This window comes from Suricata suricatta, chromosome 10 (assembly GCF_006229205.1).
Source record: "Suricata suricatta isolate VVHF042 chromosome 10, meerkat_22Aug2017_6uvM2_HiC, whole genome shotgun sequence".
NCBI classification, from domain to species: Eukaryota; Metazoa; Chordata; class Mammalia; order Carnivora; family Herpestidae; genus Suricata; species Suricata suricatta.
Window position 1 is genome coordinate 79,174,948 of NC_043709.1, and position 22,982 is coordinate 79,197,929.

At 38.6% G+C, this 22,982-nt stretch overlaps 1 protein-coding gene across 3 annotated transcripts in view; it reads right to left on the reverse strand.

Annotated features, from left to right (window-relative positions):
• The window catches only part of STK38L (serine/threonine kinase 38 like), an 84,040-nt gene that overhangs the window by 44,250 nt on the left and 16,808 nt on the right, over positions 1–22,982 (reverse strand). The window contains exons 1-2 of one of the 3 annotated variants that reach the window (XM_029955816.1): positions 12,321–12,433; positions 11,518–11,670 (exon numbers count right to left, since the gene is read on the reverse strand). The exons of the other annotated variants lie outside the window; for them this stretch is intronic. The gene's annotated coding sequence lies outside the window, so the exon portion shown is untranslated. Of the gene's footprint in view, positions 1–11,517; positions 11,671–12,320; positions 12,434–22,982 lie in introns of those variants that run through there. 3 annotated transcript variants of the gene reach the window in all.

Sequence of the window (22,982 nt, forward strand, 5' to 3'; positions counted from 1 at the left end):
GGAGGGATCTCCATCTGTGTCCTGCAGTTCAATAGGCTAGAGACTGTGCTCTGCAGATGGACAGGGCTGCAGTCTAGGCTTCCGCAGCAGGTGGGGCTGCAGGCTATGCTCCCCAGTTAGACAGGTGGCTTCCTGTCTGGGGAGGCTGTGTTCAACAATCAGGCAGAGCCATAGGCTGTGCTCTGTTGCAGGGTAGGGCTGTGGGATGGGCTCAGCAGCTGGGGAGCACCACAGACTGTGCTACAAGGCTGTCCTGGTTCACTGTTCAGGTTCCCTGATTTGTAGTGCCAGAAGCTACACTTAACACTATACTTAACAGGGCTTCTGGCCTGGCTCCCTGCCCAAGCAGGGCTGTAGGACAGGCCTCACAGATTCTGTGGCTGCACAGATTCTGTGGTCTAGTTTCTTGGTTAGGTGGGCTTGGAGGCTACACTGAACAGCCGGGCAGGGCTGTAAATGTGCTTCCCTGCATGGCTGAGGCCATAGAACAGGCCCCATACTTGGTATCACTGGTCAGCTAGGGACCCAAATAAGGCAGAGCTGTCCATCAAGATCCCTAATAAACAAGGCCACCGACCTGGCACTGCAGATGAGCAGAGCAGCTGGCTGGGGTCTCTGCTCAGGTACCACTGTAAGCAGGAATGTGGTCCACCAAGGTCTGAGCACTGGGCAGTGGAAATGCCATCCCCCTTCTCTATCTGATTCCTAGTAGTGGAGTCCTGCAGACTTTCCCAATGATCCCTGTGAGGTGAGTCCCAAGTGGACATCTCCAGATGTATCCCACAAAGCTGGGGAAACTGGATGTCAACCATTGGCTCTCCTTTTACCCAATGGAAAAACCATAGGCCCAGGGGGACCTTCTCGGTACAGCACTGTGCATCACTGTGCGCCCTGGGGAGGGGCAATGAGGTCAGAGCACGTGGTTCTTCTCAGTCTCTATAATACAGGGGCTTGCTTCAGCCTCATCCCTCAGTTCTGGGATGTTTATAATGGTGTTGTCTATATGTAATTGCAGGCTGGTCTTCTTGGGAGGGGGGCGGCAGTGGGGGACAATCTATGTCACCAACTTGATGATATCACTCTCTGTGCTTATGTTAACCAGTAGGAATATAATACTTTCTGGTAGGGACAATAGCGATTTGTATTAAGAGTCTTTAAGTTTTGTAGTTTTTTGGCATAAAAATTTCACCTTTAGGAATCTATCATAACAAAATTATAAAAATTGCAGCAAGAATTTATAGAGTTGTTTTTAAATCAAAACATTATTTAAAATAGCAAATAAAACAAATGTTTAAAATTGGATGAAATGAGGGGCACTTGGGTGGCTCAGTTGGTCAAGCAACCAACTTCAGCTCAGGTCATCATCTCATGGTTCATGGATTCAAGTCCCACCTCGGGCTCTGTGCAGACAGCTCAGAGCCTGGAGCCTGCTTCAGATTCTGCCCTCCCTCTCTCTCTGCCTCTCCCCTACTCGCTCGCTCTCTCTCTCTCTCTCTCTCTCTCTCTCTCTAAGAGTAAATAAACTTAAAAAAATTTAATTAGGTGAAATGATTGATGGAATGATGATAGCATGAAATACCACAGAAATACTGAAGAAAATTTCCTCCAAAATATTTACTATGACAAATAATATTAAGTACACAGGATACAAGGCTCTATCTACAGGTAATATATGAACTCAACAATATGGAAAAAGGAAGTCAATTATGGATATTATGAAATTATGGATACTTTAAATTCTATGCGTTATCATTTTCTAAATATTCCAATTTTTCCATAAAGGAAAACTAATGATTATTATAAACAGAAAAAAAAGCACATAAGAGTAATTGTGTGAGGGTAGACGTGGGAGCAGTAAAAGGGCATCAACCCAAATTTTTCAGCCCACAAGCGTGGTTTTCTAGGTACCACTGTACTTGGGAGTTTTTCCCTCTGAACCAAATTCTCGCTTCTGGTTTAGTGGAAGACTATGAAGAACAGCAAAAAGAGCGTGAGTCATGGAGTAAAATTAAACACACACCACAAGACTAATGAGAATTCTGAAAAGTTTTCTAGTCACACCTTACACTTTTTAGGAAAACAGATTTTTAGTGGCTGGTACTTGTGCATCTTCACAAGGGCTCCAAACAAACAAGAAGAGAGTATTTGTTTGTCACTCTCTTCTTACACAGCTTTTCTACTGGGGACTCCAAAGGCCCATCTCAGAATCACAAAGGAGAGCGGCACAAACCTCAGCTAAATTAACTTCAAGTCTTATTTAAGGCAAGGGAGCTACTCAAAGATCCAAAGAAGAGACAAAATGAATGCTCTGGCTTTAAAGGTACCCATTCCCCTCTACTCCTTTTTTTTTAGGACCCACAGCCTGATTCAATGCACTTGAACAACAAAAAATGCCTATCTGTGCTAAACGGTGAAGGTTTGGCAGGACCAGAGAAAACCAAAGGGCCAAGGCAGGAAAACGATGGGTGCCAACAGGCGATGTGACACACTGTAAAGAAGTTTGGGGAGCAGCCCAAACATGCACGTCACTCAGTGGCCCGACTGTAAGAAGCTCATCTCTGAACCCCTGCCTTTCACTTTCTTAAATGGAAGCTTCTAACAGGGATGAGAATGGAAATGAGAGACAGGGACAGGAACAGACTGACATTTACCCAAAAGGAAACCTGAAAAAGGGCGGAACTGTAGGTGAGGATGTAAAATACAAACTTCTCAAACATGCCTTTAATTAAAAATACAAACTCTGAGTTTAATTCTCCCATACACTCAAAAATAGGCAAAGCTGTTCCATCACTCAATAGGCTCAGGAGGAACGCAGATTCCTCCATTGGGCCCGTTTCTTTTATATTCCTTACTTTTAGTTTTAAAGTTGTTGTTGTGTTACTTTGCGTGGTGCTCCTTGTCAGGCGACAACCACTCACTGAAAGAGATCAGGCTAATTTAACATCCTAAGAGCCAGAAGCAGCGGTGCTTTCTGACGGCAAAAACTGGATTAGGCTAAAAATAAAACATGGTATCACTGAACTTACAATTTTAAGATAGAAGTAGCTCTGAGTTACTTTCAGTTATTTTGAGTCATTTAAACTCTCCCAAGAGGCTTTTTGACCATCACAAGGGCCCAACAAAAACTGCTCCCAGCTAAAAGCAGACTTACCATGTATGTGACTCATAAGATTCAGATATTGTGTTAAACACACAGATTACTTGCCTTCTGCAACCGTGAGAAAATCCAGAAGGCACCCACCCCTTTTAAGACACCAGAGTACAAAAATCTTTAAGGCAGAAAAAAACATTTTTAGTGCTCTTGACCTGTAGTTTATTAATTAATTTAGTAATTAATACCTGAACAGCTGATTGTCTAACTATCAAACAGAGTCAGACAATTTTATTGACTTGGGATTTTTAAAACACAATTCTGGTTTATTTTGGGAAACAAATACAGGAGAGGGGGGAAAATACCTAAAATGGAATAAAAAGCAAATTGTATAGTTAGCTGTCATCAAGGATTTCCTGTAATACAAGTGAGTGTACTGGCAAATCCTCCCATAAATCTGTTTAGGAGCTCAATTCTGTTCAGCATTTTCTAGACTTCACTTAAAGGGCTAAGGTGGCAAATTTAGTTCACCAACATCTAAGACTGTTAGAATCCCAGAACTTGAAAACAGAAGCTATATGGTCTAACCGTCTCCCTCATTTTACACAAGCGGGGCCCACAGTCACATGACAGGGGCCAAGTCCCAGACTACGTGGTAACTATTAGCTCTAACTCTGACATCCATGTCCAACACTAACTCACTGCTCACTATCTTGTGATTACAGATCCGTGGACCAAATCACTCATTTCTGCCTGCTTTTCGGATGACAGAAGAATGACATTTTTACTGCAAACTTTCTAAAAACAAAGACAGTATGACTAACACCTTCTTGAAAGCAATTAGGATTTCGATGATAGAACTTAACCACTATTAAGTGATCTAAATTTAGCCTGGACCCTACCTCTATCAAAAATTATTTCCTTGTAAAATATTCCCCAAAGTGAGGTTTTCAAAATCTATTATACCCTATGGAACCAGGGGCACTCCTTGCCCCTGACACCTGAACCTGAGGGCATACCTATGTGGACATATATTCTGAAGTCTGGAGTCTTCCATAGGTATTCTATTACATAAAATCAGGTTTCTAAAATGTAAAAGTATACTTTTCAAACTGAAAATATCTTTTTTCTATTTATGAAAGTAAAATGTTCCCTGTAAAAATATGAAAATATCCAGAAGCACATAAATTGCAACATGAAAGTGACCTCCCAATCCTACCTCCCTAACATACAGTTTTAACTGCTGGATAACACACTGGCATTACACTGCCTGGATTTAAATTCTGGCTGTGTCACTTACGAACTCTGACAGCTCTCAGCATGTCAGTGTCCTTGTCTACAAAACAGAGATAATAGCAGCAAATGAGAAATGACAACTACTGTTTATTAAGTACTTTACAAAGTGTAAGTATTGTTGCAAGCACTTAAAACATACTAACAAATTTTAATAAAGTGGTTGATGGATACACGATATATGTTAAAGCACTGAACGCACGGCGCCCGAGCCTCAGTCAGGTGCTCATTAAATGTCAACTGCTGTTATGATCTTCCCACATTTTACTGCGCGCGCGCGCACACACACACACACACACACACACACACACACACACAGACACGGTTTTCATACAAAAGGGCTCATATAAACTGTTCTGTAACTTGCTTTTTCTCTTACTATCCTAATATAAACAGATACACTTTACCTTTTTTAAGAAGCACATGGTAATAACATTTTCCAACATACAATGAGTTGTTTTGTGCGAGACACTGTGCTTTTTGTGTATCATCTCACTTAACCCTCATATGAGCCCTAAAAAGAGGAAAGAAAAGACTCAAATGTATTAAATAACTTGCTCAAGATCATACAGCTAACTGTGGTGAAAGTAGGATTTGAACTTAGCATAGCACACTCCTTTTTCAGTAGTGCCATAGTTTTGAGCCAATGTCCAACGACAGACACTTAGATGGCTTCCATTTTGGGGAGGTATTTTTAGCAGTGCTACAGTGAACATAGTGGATCACAGATTGTGCATTCTTTCTCTTATTTCCTTATTATATTCTTCCAGACATGCAACTGCTGACTCAAAGAATATTCACATTTTAAATTTTAATACGCACTGCCAGAGTCCTTTCCAGAGAGAGTGCCAACTGACCATCTACAGATATATGAGAGAGTCGATACTGGGCACTGTCCATCTTTTCAATTTTTGCCAGCCTGATAGGTTTTAAAAAAAAAACTTACTTTTGCTTATACATTTCTTTGAGCTAAATGAAGTAAGCATATTTTCATATTTTTAAATAATTATTACTTCTTTTATAAGCTAAGTCCCTTGCTCACTTTTGTATTGAAAACTTCATTCTTTCAGTGTCAGACTATATTTTAACAATATAATTATTACAGCTCATCTTGAGCTATTTTAAATGGTATAAATTATACCTTAATGCCAATATTTAAATAATTTAAGTTTATACAACTTAAGAAATAAGTCAAAGAATGCTTTAATTCATGCAGGAACTGTAGTTCTCATATTAGAAGCAGGATACCCTCCTTTAAACCAGTAAGATCAAATCAAAGCTGTCAGATACCTCAAAAATTGAGAGTGAGTAGAAACATAGTTTTCCAAACTAAGTAAGATTTCTGTTATTGAGATGCTACATTAAGACCTTATTGTTTGGACCCTATTTATTTAGACCAGCATATATAATTTCTTATTTTTAATGTTTATTTTTGAGAGAGAGAGAGAGAGAACGAATATGAGTGGGGGGCAGGGGCAGAGAGAGAGGGAGACCTAGAATCCGAAGCAGGCTCCAGGTTCCGAGCTGTCAGCACAGAGCCTGACACAAGGTTCAAACCCACAGACTGCGAGACCTGAGCCAAAGTTGGACATATAGCCAACTGAGCCACCCAGGCACCACTATAACTTTTTAAAAATAATGCCAATTTACTCTTTAGCAGAAAACTTCCCCGTGTAGATAATGATTCTCTGGGAAGCAACTAACCAATGTCCTTCTCACTATCAATCCTGTCATCACCATGGCTACCATTCACTAAGCACCTTACCTTGTCTGTGCCAGACAACACTGTGTGCATTACCTCACTTAATCTTCACAACTACTGTATGAGGTAGGTACTATTTCCACATTTAACAAATGAGTAACCAAGGCTCCAAGAAAATAAGTTAGTTGCCAGAGGCACTCGATTAAAAAGTGGCAGAGCTAGGATCTGAACCCTGTCTGACTCCAGGACCACTGTTCTCTTGTTCTAACATCACTCCTACCCCTTGATGATCTGACTCAACTAGTTCAACAAAGCTAAAGCCAAAAATAAATCTCTTAACCTCCTAAATACATCTCAAGAGAACTACTGGTCACTTCTCACGTGATCACCTTGCTTATTCTCGATAAACCTGAAGTCACTGTATAGGCCCTAGTTTTACAGAAACTTTAAAAAAATTTTTTTAACGTTTTATTTATTTTTGAGACAGAGAGAGACAGAGCATGAGAGAGGGATGGTCAGAGAGATACAGAGACACAGAATCCAAAGCAGGCTCCTGGCTCTGAGCTGTCAGCACAGAGCCCAATGTGGGTCTCCCAACCCACGAACTCAAGATCATGACCTGAGCCAAAGTTGGAGGCTTAACCGACTGAGCCACTCAGGCGCCCCACACAGAAATTTAAGACTCAACTAGCATACCCTACCAGACACAAGGCTTTGTTACCCTTCCTCCCACTTCCACATGCCTTCTTGCCCAAAAAGCTGTAGAAAGTGTTCAAAAAGTTTTATCATCTCTTTTGGGAGCCGTTGCAATTATTTCACAGATTATTTTAAATATGTGTTGTCTATCCTGTGTGGAACTCATCTACTTGTCTAAATAGGGGGGAAGTACCAGATGCTTTACTGTGTGAGCAGGAAGATTAACCAAAACCGAGCAGCAGTCAGAAACCGAGCAAAGTTGCCATATTAGGGGTGAAGTCTGGGTTTAAGCTGCTTCTAGATGGATTCCCAGGAGCCCTGAAATAACTCAGGAAGCCAGAAAAGTCTCCAGAGTGGTGACAAAGGAGTCCCTCTTATCTGTCTGGCAGCTTTACAATTAGAAAGTTCTTCTTATATCTAACCTAAATCTCTCCTGCTGAAATTCAAACCCAACTATTTTTCTCAGGTTCTCCATTAAAATTAAGAACTTCAACTGCAGCAGCTAACTTGCCCCAATTCTCACAGTAAATTAGAAAAAAATAGCTAGAATCAGCCCTGATTTCTTTTGACTCTTGTCATCACATTAATTCAAACTTAAATTTTCAGTCCATTTTGCTACGGGAAAAACGGTCTCTCTCAAAACAACTGTGAAGCTGGAGAATACAGCTGCCCTTCTGAAACCTTCATGACTAGTATCTATTTAATACTAGTGCTTTTCCCCAGTGCTTTTAATGGTGTTTAATAAAAATAAAAATATGGGTAAATTTAATCCACTACTTCTATGTTGGGTACATGTTTCCCATGCATGACAGTCTTTCGTCTCCACAGCAATTCTATAAGGTAGAAGTTTCCAGACTCACAAATGACGAAACCGAGACTTAGTTAAGTCACCACCCTAAAGACATACAACTAGTAAGTGGAACCCGGTCTGCCTCATAGCAGGGCCCAAGCTCATAACCCATTTAACTAGACTGTTTCTCATCTGAATTTTATTTCCAAATGGGTAAGCCCTGCTTTACAGAGCACTTTGTTACTGAAAGCACCGTGCTCATTATTAGAAATTTAACTTTCCTTGCCTCTTTCCATTATAAAATGTGTGGAAAAATAACATCCCACATGTTCACAAAACTAAAGAGAGTTATACTTAGGTATACAGTGCAATTTATTTATTTATATTTTAAATATGTCATACATCTTTATTTGTTTTTTAAGATTTTAATGTAATCTCTATACCCAAGGGGGGGCTTGAAGTCATGATCCTGAGATCAAGCGTCTCACGCTCTACAGACTGATCCAGCCAGGTGCCCCTGGTGGACACTTTTTTAAAACTAAGAAAAAAATATGTGCACTAAGGCTTAGGGGTAAGTATGACCATTCACAGAACTTTTGTACTAGATAAACATCTGGTACCAGTCCATTTTGAGACTCTTCTCTGTTCCGTTAATCTGTCTGTCTATCTACCTACCTACCTACCTATTCATTCATTCATTCATTCTTATACCTAAACCAAACTATTTTATTTTCAAAGCTGTAAGATAAAAAAAAAAAAAAAAACCAGAAAAAAGAAAATGCAGGTTTTAACACCTGCTTGGGCAAGCCTCTTTTTTTCCTTTGTTTTCCCTCCCCCAAATTTTTATACACTCTTTCATATGAATTTTAGAATCTGCTATAAAGTTCTATTAAAAATATTGTTGGGATTTTGAATAGGTATCTTCTTCTTGGAAAAAGGAAAAAATATGTTTTAAACTAACCCAGCATCAGCCTATGACTTCAAACTACCATTTTGATTTCCGTTTTCTGCCAAAGTATTTCTGCCACCTGGAGGACAAGTATCCAGATCGAAGATTAAGGTGTTTTTCTGACCCTTTTAAAAAGCTGCATCCAAACTTACAGTGTCTGTAACTGATTACAGAAAACAAAATAAGATATTCAACGAACCTAAGAAGTGTTTGCAAGATAGTTAAGGAAGGGCCTTGGGATGACCAAAGACAGAAAAATAGAAGAAACCAGCTCAGCTAACAGGTCCACTGGTTTTAGGCAAAGGCTGATCAAACACTTGGCATCATTATCACCTGCTATACACGCGACACTCCGCAGGTAGGAAGCAACCCAAATAGTGAGAGCGATGACTCGTGTCACTTTAAGATCCTATAACATATATTTTTAAACTTTTTGGTTATTTTGAGAGAGAGCGTGCCCATGTGCACGAGCAAGCAAGGGCGGAGCAGACAGTGGAAGAGAGATGATCTCAAGCAGACTCCATGCTGTTAGCACAGAGCCCAATGCAGGGATTGATCTCACCACTATGAGATCATGAGCTGAGCTGATATCAAGAGTCAGATGCTTAACCAACTGAGCCACCCAGGTGCCCCAGATCCCATAATGTTTTTGAAAAAAGTAAGAGTAACTCATAGAAACAATTAGTGCATGTGACAAATAAGTCTAGGTGGGCCTTTCTGATATAAACAATGCTTCAGAACAGCGAAAGATCAGTGTAGGCTGATCTTTGGGTAGCTCAGCTGTAGCTTAACTGAATGCATCTCAGTAATAAAAATTTAATGACATCTATTTAAAAGCCCATGTGATGAAAAATAGTGATGATCTCAATTTGGTTCCAAACTTACAGCACCCTAATGAAAGGGCAGAGATCCCACTGGCAAGCATCTCCCATTGCTCTTGCTTTAGCTACTCTACATGATAGGCTCCAACCCTGGCCAGCACTAGATTAACCAATGGGAAATCCCTCCAAATACTCTGTGGCTCCAGGGGCTACTTGGTATCCCCTTATCCTACTCCCCCCCATGCAACCGGAAAAGGCCCCACTCCACAGGACTTGCTCCACAAAAACCTCCACCCAGACTCCTAACATCATGGAAATTTACTAGTTCACTCGGAAGACCTTGTATGTGGGCTCATCTATTTGTGGAAAGAGGTAGCTCTTTCCAAAATTATTGAGTCAGAAAATTTTACCGGCACTAGATTTGTTTAAAAAAAAAAAAAAGGATTTTTTTTTTCTTTTAGTTGAATAAACAGGATGAACACCGTATCTCCTTCCAAGGAAGAAAAAACACCCAGAAACACTGCTAAACATAAGCTGGGAACATTGGTCGGGAGGAATGAGGGTGGAAGGAGCCTTTTTTTTTTTAATTTAAATCATATGAAAACTCTAAAGGGAATTCATTTTGAAATCATTAGATAACGCAAAGCACGGCATCTGATAATGCCAGCAAGCACTATTCAGGAAGGGCATTTTTTAAAAAATGAGTAGAAAATGTACCTGTCAATTGCTATTAAGACAGTTTCACTAAAATTAGGAAGTTAAGACTATTTAACCCTCTGAGATTCTTTCCTTCCAGTCCTTCATGCTGCTCATATTCTTTAAAGGTAATTATTAGTACTTGAAATTAAGCAGAGAACACAGCAGGGTGTGAACAGTTCACACACAAGCCTGAGAACTCCATTTCTAATCAGATACATTGTCAATCACAAAACATTACTTCATTTGATACCCTACAGCTTTTATTAAGTGAAACTGGGAAGGTTGGTGGGTTGTACATTTTTAGAAGTGAAATAAGTACTCTATAGAGTTCCCCACATACTCTAAGAGTCATGAAGGTCAGCGGCCCCTGTGTGGCTCAGTCAGTGGAGCATCTGACTCTTGATTTCGGCTCAGGTCATGATCCCAGGGTTGTGGGGCTGAGCCCCTCTTTGGACTGCACACTGAGCCTGGAACCTGCTTGGGATTCTCTCTCTCTCTCTCTCTCTCTCTCTCTCTCTCTCTCTCTCCTTCCCCTTCTCTTTCTCACTCCCTCTGCACTCTCCCCTGCTCGCACACTCTCTCTCTTTAAAATAAAAAATAAAAATAAATTTCAAAAAGGAGTGAAGGTCACATGGAAGAGGTACACTTGTTTTTTAAAAGGCAGGAAACTACTCGATGTACCGCACTGGAACTGGTAACATGTGCACTAGAACAATAAAAATTCTATATCCAGGATAATGGTTATTTCTGGGAATGAGGGGAGGGAAGGAGTACAAAAGGCATCTTGAACTCGAGTATTTTGTTACTTAAATAAAATCCAAGGAAAATTTGGCAAAATATTAATATTTATGCTGCAGATACATGGATGTTTCTTATACGCTTCTCTATAACTACATATGTTTACAACTCACAACAACATAAGGTATCTTGTTTTCTACTATTTTTCTTAATACCGTCACCATCTCTATCTTCCTTACACTTCCATTTAACAGAGTTTCGATACAAAAGCACAACCCTCCTGGGATAAAGGATGCCAGGGAGAAGCGGGCAGGAAACTAATGGCCCTGGGAACAGCTGGGGTGGGGGGAGAGCAGCAGGGCAGAAGCCCACCACTCGGGAGAAGGGGCTACCAGATTTCTGGACCCAGGCCTGCAGGGAGTACTTCGTACTTTGTTTGAAGTACATGACTTCCCAGAACACTGGAGAGACCTACACTTAAAGGATTAAAAATATATCCCATGCATACTAAAATACATCCAGATGAAATAACATCACATCAAGGATTTACTGCACAACAATATGAAGGGAGAAGGTGGGGGTACAGATGAAACAGGTCTAATCATGATTTGGTAACTGTTTAAGCTGATCATGCTACATGGGAAGACATTATACTCTCCCTTTGTGTACATTCAAACTTTTCCATAATAAAGTTTTTAGGAAAAAAAACAAGACTAGAATAAATTATCTAATTATTACCATGTTAAAAGTCCTGCCCCATTTCAGTGTGTTAGAGCCTTTCATGGAGAGCAGACCAGGCAGTCAGGCCAGAGCTGGTCCTGACGCTACCACTGGTCAGTGGTGTACCCTGATCTTAGTCACCCAAGTGTCTTCAGTTTTGAGTTTATCCATCTGAAAGAAAGGAAAGGGCTGGATGATATTAACTATAACATGATTATTGGATTTATAAGACTGACTTGCAGTTCCTGTATAATATAGTTAAGAACTGCAAGTGTTATTAATGATATACTATGGCCAAGTGGGAGTATCTTTAATCCCTCATTTATTTACCTACTTGACAAACAGGGAATGTGTATGAAGTGCCAGGCAGTGCTACATGTGGGTAGAATACAAAGTTAAATGACACAGGATTCCTGCTTTCAAGATCCAGTTGAATCGTAAGACAGATGTATAAACAAATGACAATACAATGTAAGTGAGATGATAGCGATGATGGAGTTGAAAATGCCAAAGGCCTTCACAGTGTGAGAGAGTGGGGAATTGTAAATAATCTCATATGAAGGAGAGGGAAAGTTAAGTGGCAGGAGAGGACACTGGCTAAGAAAGTAGGGACCAGACTGAAAAGAACCATGAATGTTATACCAAGGAATCTGGATGGTATCTTGAAAAGTGATAATGAAGCCATTTTAAAGATTGTAAGCCTGGAAATGATGCAATCCAATCTACACTTTAGACGAAATGCTGCAGGAGTATAGATTTGGAGGTGGCTCGTGGCGTTTAGGGAACAGAGCGGGGAGTAAAAGAAGGGAAGGGTCGCTTACCTAGTTGTTAGGAGATAACTACAATGGCCCAGCAGGACATGATGAGGCTTGAACCAAGGCAGTATTCGCGGACATCACTGAGATACTGTTACAGCTTTAGAAATGCAGGTTTTAGGTAGTCTGCCATATTTCCACGCCCAGCTTTCAAGATAATATACAAGCTACAGCATGAAATAATAATATCTATTCATCTCTGGCATGGTGCCAGCTTCAAGCACAGTGCCAAGCACATAGTAGGTGCTTAATAAATGTGGGTTATGTGCTGAATGTGACAAGTTTTAAGGAACTAATGAAACAGCATCACATGGTACCAGTAGTTAAGTCTCTGCTCACTGGATATCAGCAACGATTTGATAAAAAGCACAAATAAGGAAAGATAAAAATTCTTTTTCAGGTTATTTTTATGCACCTCTATAACTCTCCCTCCATCCCCCCAGATTTTTAGACACTATCAGCAATGATCCTGTTATTTCTTAAAATAACAGAGTGGATACATAATTTGTTGTTATTTAAGAGTTGGACTACTCCCGTGTATACACTATAATAGAAGATTTTTTTTTTTTTGCGTATAAATTACACAGTATCTTTTAAGTACCAAGAAGGGCACATCTAAGAAAAGTATTGGAAATATCCATCAGTACTAGGTGCTACAAACCATATAAACTTGTTTCAATTTTTACAAAACAAAAGCATTACTTTTTCCTGAAAACCATTATCTTTATTTGAATAAACATAAAAAGCACAGAAAAATAGATCATCTAGACAATGTCCTGCTGTTAATGATGATTATTCAAATTAGAAAATTGTTCCCTTTAATTATTACCTTCTTATAATTTCAGATGTTCTCAGCAGTAAGCCCATGGTACTAAACATTAAAACTTATAAATCTTATTGCATTCCAAATCTGTAACTGTTTTTAAATTTTTTTTACATTTATCTATTTTTGAATGAGACAATGTTAGCAGAGAAGGGGAAGAGAGAGGAGACACAGGCAAGCGTTCAGCCCAGAGCCTGACATGGGGCTCAAACCCATGAACTGTGAGATCATGACCTGAGCCGAAGTCGGACACTAAACTGACTGAGCCACCCAGGCGCCCTCCAAATCTGTAACTTTTAAAAATGTTAATATCATCCCAAATGTCATTGACAAAAATAAGACTATTTAATTCATAAGTAACTGAACACTAATTATGTGCCAGATAATATGCTTAACATTTTATATATATGTTATATATATGGCATAGACACTCAATATATGCCATTTGATCTTGACCCTCACATTAACCCTAAGAAGTGGCACATAAAGTTACTGCCATTTTGCACTGGAAAAAAAATAGGGCTCAGAGAAGATGTGTGTCTTATCCAGTGTAATACAATCAAAACAAGCCTGTTAAACTCAGCAGACCAGAACTTTTTGCCACTATACAGGACTAATCACCTCTCACAAACCATGAGGTGGGTAGGCAGGTATTCTTATCTGTATTTTAAAGGTGAAAAACCTGAGGTTCAGAAAGTTGAGCAGACTTGTCTAAGTATCACATTTAGAAATGGAACCAGCAAGTCAGGCTCCTACTTTAGGGCCTCTACCTCTAACGTTGGACCTGTCCCATCAAAGAAATCATAACTACCACTCCATGGGAGTTAGCAAACTATAAAATCCTCCCATAATTGTTTAAAAAAAAATCAAATCATGTCAAACACAAAATGGTTTTGTCAATATAGCATAAAGGTCATGAGGTTCTTTAAAAATAAAAAAGTCAGTAAAGTTTCCTTTCAACACATCAAGGCTACCTTACCTCAAATCATAAAAGGAGCTAATTTAGAAGATAGTATTTTTCAAATTTCTAATGTGTGCATTTATTTTTGTTTTCCCAATATTAATTTGTTCCTTCTACATTCCACATTCAACTTCCAAAGTTTTTGGTACTTATCAGAGACTCGGGGAAAGGTTAAAGAGAAAGTTTCTGTCCCCAACAGAGAAAACAATGTCTGTAATTAATCCTCGCAGTATCTACTCCCAAGTAGCAAGCAGGTGCAATACTTCTCTGATTCACTATGTGTATCTGGAGCAAAGGTAGTTAAAAAAAAAAAAAAAAAAAAAAGAGTGGGGACGAAAAGAGAAACGTTAAAAACTAAAAAAACGAAACTAAACTAAAAAATGGGGGGTTCATGTCTTCTGGGTGACTTACATCATGCAAGGCACCTGGCTGTTGACAAGATGACCTGCCCTTCAATACAAGGAAGTTGCACCCAGTCTCACAAAGTGCAGACTCAATCACCCTAAACAGAGGTCTGGACTTCCCTCCAAGACAAATATGGAATTTAATATGTGTGATGCCTTGAATGTGGCTAATTAATTTGCAATCCTTTATTATGACCATACAAGGGAGGGAAAAGAGCTCCCTTCTTAGTCCTTCCTTGACGGGGAAGCAATAGAGGAAAAAGCTTAATATTTAAATCCCATAGCAAAGTTTTAAAACTTTTCCATTAAGATACACACCCTAGCTGAGTCACCAGCATAATACCCTACAGCCAATCACCTCAGTACTAAGTTTGCTTCCTATACATGGATGTCCCAACTCTGTGCTAATTCTCCTCAAAACAAAATGGGCAAGAAGCTGTAACTTGTTTTAACCCTAAGATTTTTAGAGGAAATGCACTGACCTTAACTTACCTAAATACTTAATTTAGAGTTAAATAAATAAAGAAACCACAGCTGAATGAAAATTATATCTGAAATAGCTGAAGCAATAATAGCAACCTTAAGAAAATTGTTTCATGAACTAATGAGAAAATTTTAAATCCAAAATAAAGATTATGAGGAAGAAAATTCTCTTAACCTAAAAGTACTTGAACCTATCGACTACACAGAAAATGTGTTTCCCAATCTTTCACTATCACATTAAAAGAACAAAAGTTTTAGGGGAGCACCTGGGTGGCTCAGTTAAGCATCTGACTCTTGATTTCAGCTCAGGTCATGATCTCACAGGGTCTGCTTGGGGCTCTGTACGGACAGACTAGAGCCTGCTTAGAATTCTCTCTCTCTCCCTCTCTCTCTCTCCACCTCCCTCCCCGATGCTCACACACTCTCTCAAAAAAAAAATTCTTTTTAAAAAGGTTTAGGTGAATTCTTCTCTTAAACTAAGAATTATTTAATACTTCTTCAGATACCAGTGGCTAAATATCTTATGACTCTACCTCTAAGACTCTGCAACTAGACACCTGAGTGAGTGAATCCGTGATGCCATTCTTGTCAGCTGTGTGATCTTGGAGAAGTAAATTCGTCTGAGTCTTAGTTTTCTCATCAATCAAAGGGGTTCTTGTGACCTAATATAGTAGTGGTAAGTTTGAAGAAGTTATCTTATTACCATAACTGTCAAGTTAACAACAGTTACACTGTTAACATGTCCATTTGCCATCCTTCCAGCACATGGAAAATCTATCAAAAGATCATTGGATCTCTGAACTCCCACTAAGTGAAAGAAAATAGTACACTGACAGTTTGGTCAGCACGCTACATATTTCAAAAAATTTAAGCCTGTGATTTAACATCATAAGGAAGGACTCAATTCTAATAATAGTTTGGGATTCATCTTGATATCTTATGGGCAACTGTTACAAGCCATCCCTAAATTAATAGTATTAAACTATTGAAATTATGATGCCAAATATATTTTGTATTCAAAATAAACACATTACACTGGAGAGAGAGATGCATCTACAACTAGGTCACAATAAGGCAAATAAACTACAGTAATTTAAACAGGATTAAACAGGTTAATTTTTCCTAGGGTTAAGAAAAAAACAATAGCAACAAAAAATGATACTAAAGATTGAAAAGGTATAGTTTATAAAATATAACATGACCATGAATATGCCATGGTTAATGAATCTGTCTTCAAGATTTTGTAAAAAACTTAACTTGTATATACTGAAATTTATAAATATTAAAATACTGAAGTAGAAAAAAACACATTAGCATCACAGAATGAAAAATAAGCCACCAACTAGCAGAAGGCATTTGCAACACTTAAAAACAAAGAATGAAATACAACAAAGGCAATATAGTATTTTAATAGCTATTGTTAAATAGTTCTTACTATGTATTAGGCACTATCCTAATCAACATACACATACATTAAATACATGAATAATTTCTATCAATCAATAAAAAAACACAAACAACAAAATTAAAAGTGAGCAAAAACCCCAAATAGGAATTTCACAGAAAGGAAAACACAAATGGTCCATAAACATAAAGAAGGATGCTCAACCACAATTCTAATCAAGGAAATGAAAATTAAAACACCAATGAGGTATCATTTCATGCTCCTAGATCAGCAAAAACTTAGAAGGCTGTCAATATCTAGTGTTGCTGAGGAAGTAGAATAGGAACCCTCATCCACTGCTGATGAAGGAACAAATGATTTAGAGGAGTTTGATACTACTCAGTAAAGCGTAACATACCCAATGACAAAGCAACTACACTCCCAGACATATGCCAAAAAGATACACATATGGTTCAGGGGGCATTACTTAATGATGGTCACTGAAGCACTGTTCCTACAGACAAGGAAAAAACACACAACACAATGACAATCAACAGACGTGGAATAACAACAACAAAAAATACTGTGGTATATTCATATCACTGAAAACGACGCAACAGTGAAAATGAACACAGTATCACTACATGGATGAATCTCAGAAACATAACACTGGGAAAAAAGCAGCAAATCATAGAGTATACACTGTGTGTTTCCATTTATATAAAGTTCAGAAACAAGCAAACCTAAAAAATAATATTCACTCAGTGGGATAGTTTCTAGGTGATAAAACTGTAAGTAAAGCAAGGGGGCACTTATCAAAAATTAAAGACAACTGTGGTTTACCACTGAGAGAAGAAAAGGCATAAGAGGAGCTTCTGGGGTACTGGTAAAGTTCTATCTCTTAACCTCCCTAGATACTTAGGTGTTTGTTTCATTATTTTTCTTTCACTGCACAGATACATTTTATGTTCTCTTATGTTATCCTACATGACACACTTTAAACTTAAACAAAAACAATTTAATGTATTCGTTTCAGAAGAGTTGTGGGTAAGTCTACATAATGCATTCATCATTGACACGTAGACATTTCAGACAAAGAAAGTAACCAGTTAAGATAAAAAATGTAAGAAATAACTTAAAATCTGCAACAGAAAAAAAAATCTGAAAATTTACAAAGGAGTCAAACTCATTCACAAGCAGAAAAACAATAAAGTAATGATATGAAGCATCTTTTGTCCAAGTGTGTTCTATAAAACATTTCTTCTTAAATGTCTGAAGGAAAATGGCTTCTAACAGTGAAATAAGTTTGGGGAATAATGGGTTAAACAAGTAACTCTCCTAAAGAACAAATACTTGTCCCAAACTCTTTGACCCAGAATCTTTTAACATGGTGAATTACATAGTAATTGATTCTTTTAGGACTTGTGTTTCATATAACACAAATTGGGAAACATTTTATAACACAGAGGTCAAACTGGATACAGTATTACCACCAAGATAAGGTCAGAGCAGGAGAAAAACAGTCTAGTAAAAGGTACTTAGATGTCTAAGACAAACCCTTGACAGTCCAAATCAAAACCCATAACCACATAGAATGCTTAGGAACTAAATGAATGCTCATTCTGTGTTGTATGAACATAGATACAGCTTTTTTGTGGTAAAGTGCAAAATATGAAGTAGGCATAAAGTGCAACAGAAAAGCTCTAGATAGAATATAAAGAAATGCTTCTACAGCTTTTAAGGTCACGGTAGCCTAGTAGGCAGAGGGTCTTATTTGTTCAGTAGAAGCCTCCAACACAAAAATCTAGGTCTCAAATCAGATCTTTCTGTTAAAAGGTTTTTCTATTAGTCTTGTGATAAAATAAGAAAATTTTCTAATTGTCCTCTTAGGTTTTCCCTAGGTACAGTGAATCTATGAACTGAATCTGGAAATTTCTTCATAATATGCTTTTATTGCCACAGGGGAGAAAACATGATAATGCTCTTTGAAAGAAAATATAAACACTGCACACTTATTTTTAAAACTTTTTCTGACTGGATAACTATCAGAAACTCTTGCATACACTATTCTTGGAAACTAACTTTTGGGTGACAATGAAATATATTTATAAGGAAAAAGTTGTTGAATACAATGTTTTTGTATCTCAAATATGTTAATATATTATTTGAAAAGAGTCAAATGTCCGTCTTTTCAGGGTACCACAGGGATTCAAATGGGAAATGTGGTACTGTCATGGGTCTCTCTACAAGGTGAAGATTATCAGACTGTCTCCTTCAGATGGCTCTTGACAGGGTACCTTGGTGATTTAACACAACCCAGGGCCAATCCACAGCCTTACAGGCTCAGAACTCTGATTTTTATCAGCAATAAGGTAGCTTCATCTTTTAGAAGCAAACAAAAATTAACATAAGACCAACAGAAATCAGAATACAAATTTAAAAAAAATTTTTTAATGTCTATTTATTTTTGAGAGACAGAGAAAGAGACAGAGCGTGAACAGTAGAGAGGAAGAGAGAAAGGGAGACACAGAATCCAAAACAGGCTTCAGGCTCTGAGCTGTCAACACAGAGCCTGATGCCAGGCTCAAACTGTGAGATCATAATCTGAGCTGAAGTCGGATGCTTAACACCCAGGTGCCCCAGAATATAAATTTATTAATGTAGAAAGACAAACATAACTATGACAGAAATAAAAATGCCTATTTATGGTCATACATGGCCAATACTCTCATTACAGCCAGACTTACATGGACAGTTCCCGAGTATACGTGGAATTAGAATTAAGAGGAAATGAGTATTTAATAGTCTTCTTTCATTCTGTCAATAACAATTTCTTTAATAACAATGTTTAAAATTAAGCAGCTACTGTGTCCAGGTACTCTCCTAGGTGCCAGGATACCGAAGTCTCAGCTTGCAGAGAGCTCATGTCTAAGTAACAGCTCAAGAGAACATATTTCACAGAAGTTTACTGTTATTATTAATAAGAACAAAAAAATTTGGAAGCAATCTAAACGTTTAACAATAAACTATGATTAATAATGGTAAATCCAGGGGCGCCTGGGTGGTTAAGTGTTGGTTAAGTGTCCGACTTCGGCTCAGGTCATGATCTCATGGTTCGTGGGTTCGAGCCCCGCGTCAGGCTCTGTACCGACAGCTCAGAGCCTGGAGTCTGCTTCAGATTCTGTGTCTCCCTTTCTCTCTGACCCTCCCCTGCTCACGTTCTGTCTCTCTCTCTCTCAAAAGTAAATAAAAACATTAAAAACTTAAAAAAAATGATAAATCCAAATGATGGAAAAAATGTAGTTCTTTAAGAATAGTATTTTTTAAGTGCATTTACTATTTATTTTGAAAGGAAGAGAGAGGGGGAGACAGAGAGAGAGAGAGAGGGAGAGAGATTCCTAAGCAGGTTCCACACTGACAGCACAGAGCCCCACGCAGGGCTCAATCTCATGAACTACGAAATCAGGACCTGAGCTGAAATCAAAAATCAGATGCTTAACCAATTGAGCCACTCAAGGGCCCCAAGAATAGAATTTTTAAGCAGCCATTCATGACCTGGGTAAATTACCATGATGCAATGTTAAGTGACAAAAGCAAGCTATACAAAAGCATGTAACAGTACACAATCATATATACATATATGTCTCACACATATATATACATATATGTATATATTTCCTATCCTTTTATATTCAGAAGAAAAAGACCAGAAAGAAAACCAACCAAAGTACTATAGTCATCTTTTTTCCTCTATACCTTCTTGAATTTTCTAATTTTCTAAAATAACTTGATATGCCTTTTATCACCAAGAGAAAAATTACTTTTTAAAGTAATTTCAGTCAACATGAATCCCAGGATTCCTTCAGATTTATCTATTAGAAGCTATCCATGAAAGCCAGTCCTTGAACTTCCGTCTTTGAATTCTCAGAGAGCGCTCATCCTTTCCCCTGCCTTTAAGCAATACTCTCCATGGATGATTAACACACCTGTCTTTTCATCCAACCTGCTGTCTCATATATTTCTAGCTCTCTGCTGAACATTTCAACCTAAACACCTTACACATAACTCATATATGATTACATCCAAAAGTAAATGCGTACTTTTCCCCCATAGCGAATCTTCTAGCAACCCTGTTTCCCCACGGCACCAACCTTTCTCACAATTAGAAAGCTTGGAAACGAGCCTTAATTCAACTCTTCCTTTCCCATTTCAAGTTCATTAACAAAGTCTGTCCAAACCTCTCTCCCATTCCACCTTACGCTGCGTTCTCACTTCCATCACCTTATCAGTCCAGACCCCAATCACACTGTAAGTGACCTAACTCCATCAGCACTGGGCGGGGTCTTCCTAATGCCACTCTCTGCCATCTTTAAACCACATCATTCCTGGATGATGCCGTTCCTTGACTCAAAAACTTCTGAAGCCTTCTCCTTTCTACCACTCCAATCTAACCTTCTTTGCCTGGCTTTTATTGAACCCCATAATTTGGCTCTACCCTGACTCCTTAAGTTTTTTTCCATTATTCACCAGTTTCCTCCCTCATCAACCAATGAACATACCATAATCAAACTTACCACCAAATCCTGGCATATCTGCACTTAAAAATAGTCCTTCCTTTCCCCTCGATTTGTATTTAAAGAACCTCATGAATTTTTCCTCTTCTGTGAAGCTGTTGATTTCTCCAACCTCATTTACATTTCAGTTTTCAGAACTTGTCCAGCACTTATTACAAATCTCACAATTAGGCACTTAATTCCACTCCTGTGTAAGCAGATTGACTGTCATATATGTTAGTCATCTATTAAGCTGCATATCCCTTGAGGACAAGAGCCATACCTTATTCTGTCCCTCATGGTGTTTAGCATGATACACCGCACAACAGGTGTGCTATTATTTGTTGACTGAAGTGACCAATTTCAGCCCCAGTTTCTCTATAACTACAGGTTACGTACATTGCTACATATATTGCATACATTACTATATATATTGTAGAATTCTGGGCAGGTCAAGGACCATTCTAAGGGATAAAACAGGAGACTATTTGAGCAAAGGAATATGGAGGCCTATTAGTATATAGTGATGACAGAGGGTCTACATCCCCCAGAACTGGGACAAAGAGAGTTCTAGGCAATGATAACTGGGGTTCCTGAACTCTCTTCCCAGGGGACAGTAAGGAGGCTCTCACACACCTGCCAATCCCTATGAGAACAGGTGCAAGGTCTTTTGAAAGAGTGCTTTCACTGGAGGGACTATCAAAGAGAAATGCATAACAAAACAAAAACTCTAATCAGGGTCCTGCTTGGTCATAAAATGATATTACACAAGACACCAAATCTCCGGTGTTATGCTATTGGTTGAGAGGTGGTAACTGTCAGCCGACAAGTATTTTCATGTGCATAGTAGTAGTGCCCATATTTATGAAGTTCGTTAGAGTCTTCAAAGGGCTTTCTACATCATCTTTTATTATCTGACCTTCCCTAAACACAGGGTGAAATGGATACAAAGTGTCACATTAAAAGAAAGTTCATATACAACAAATATTGTCTTACTGAGTGTACTTTAAATACACACACCTGTAAAATTAAGAGCTACTTCAGAATAAAACTATTCAAGGACTTTATAAGATGAGGTTTCTTTCTTATAAGAAAAGGTAATGTTTCAGAATGCTTAACCTATCAACATCTAGCACAATCTCTATAATGCTCTCTTCTTCATAGAGAGGTATTTTAACTACTCATTTTGTGCTCAATCAATTAAAATGTATATGGAACTCACCAAATATAAATTATAAAAACCAGTTTTCAACAAAACTTCTATTTACAAAATTTGAAATTTTACTTTAAGTTTAAAGAAATAATTTGTACGGATTTCAAAGCGTAATGACTGGGTTCTCAATAAAGGCATTATTTTTGTCTGGGTCGTACCCCAAAATGTAAGTTTTCTGAAGGGATTACTGTGAGGCTTCTTGTGGTTTCTTTTAGCAACTGGACAGTGTTGAAGAATGATCTACTGGTACATGGAGGTCTGCTTCGGACCCTAGCACACAGGCCTCTGTGACAGACTCTTGGCTGCTGAGGAAGCATACCTTGGAAAAACTGAAAATGAGTATGTTTTATACAGAGAATTGCAGCTGTTGTTGCTAACAAAAGCTAGCATTTACTGACTGCTTCTGAGCACATGCTAAACACACTGAAGGTCATATACACCACATGTTAATATGTGCAGGCTCTCGGGGCACCTGGGTGGCTCAGTCAGTTAACATCCAACTTTGGCTCTGGTCATGATCTCACAGATCAAGCCCCACATCTGGCTCTGTGCTGACAGCTTGGAGCCTGGAGCCTGCTTGATTTGGTGTCTCCCTCTCTCTCTGCCCCTCCCCCTAGTCACGCTCTGTCTCTCTCTCAAAAATAAATAAACATTTTATTTATTTATTTTTTTAATATTTTATTTATTTTTGATACAGAGAGAGACAGAGCATGAGAGGGGGAGGGGCAGAGAGAGAAGGAGACACAGAATCTGAAGCAGGCTCCAGGCTCTGAGCTAGAGTCAGCACAGAGCCTGACGCGGGGCTCGAACCCATGAATGTGAGATCTGACCTGAGCCGAAGCCAGCC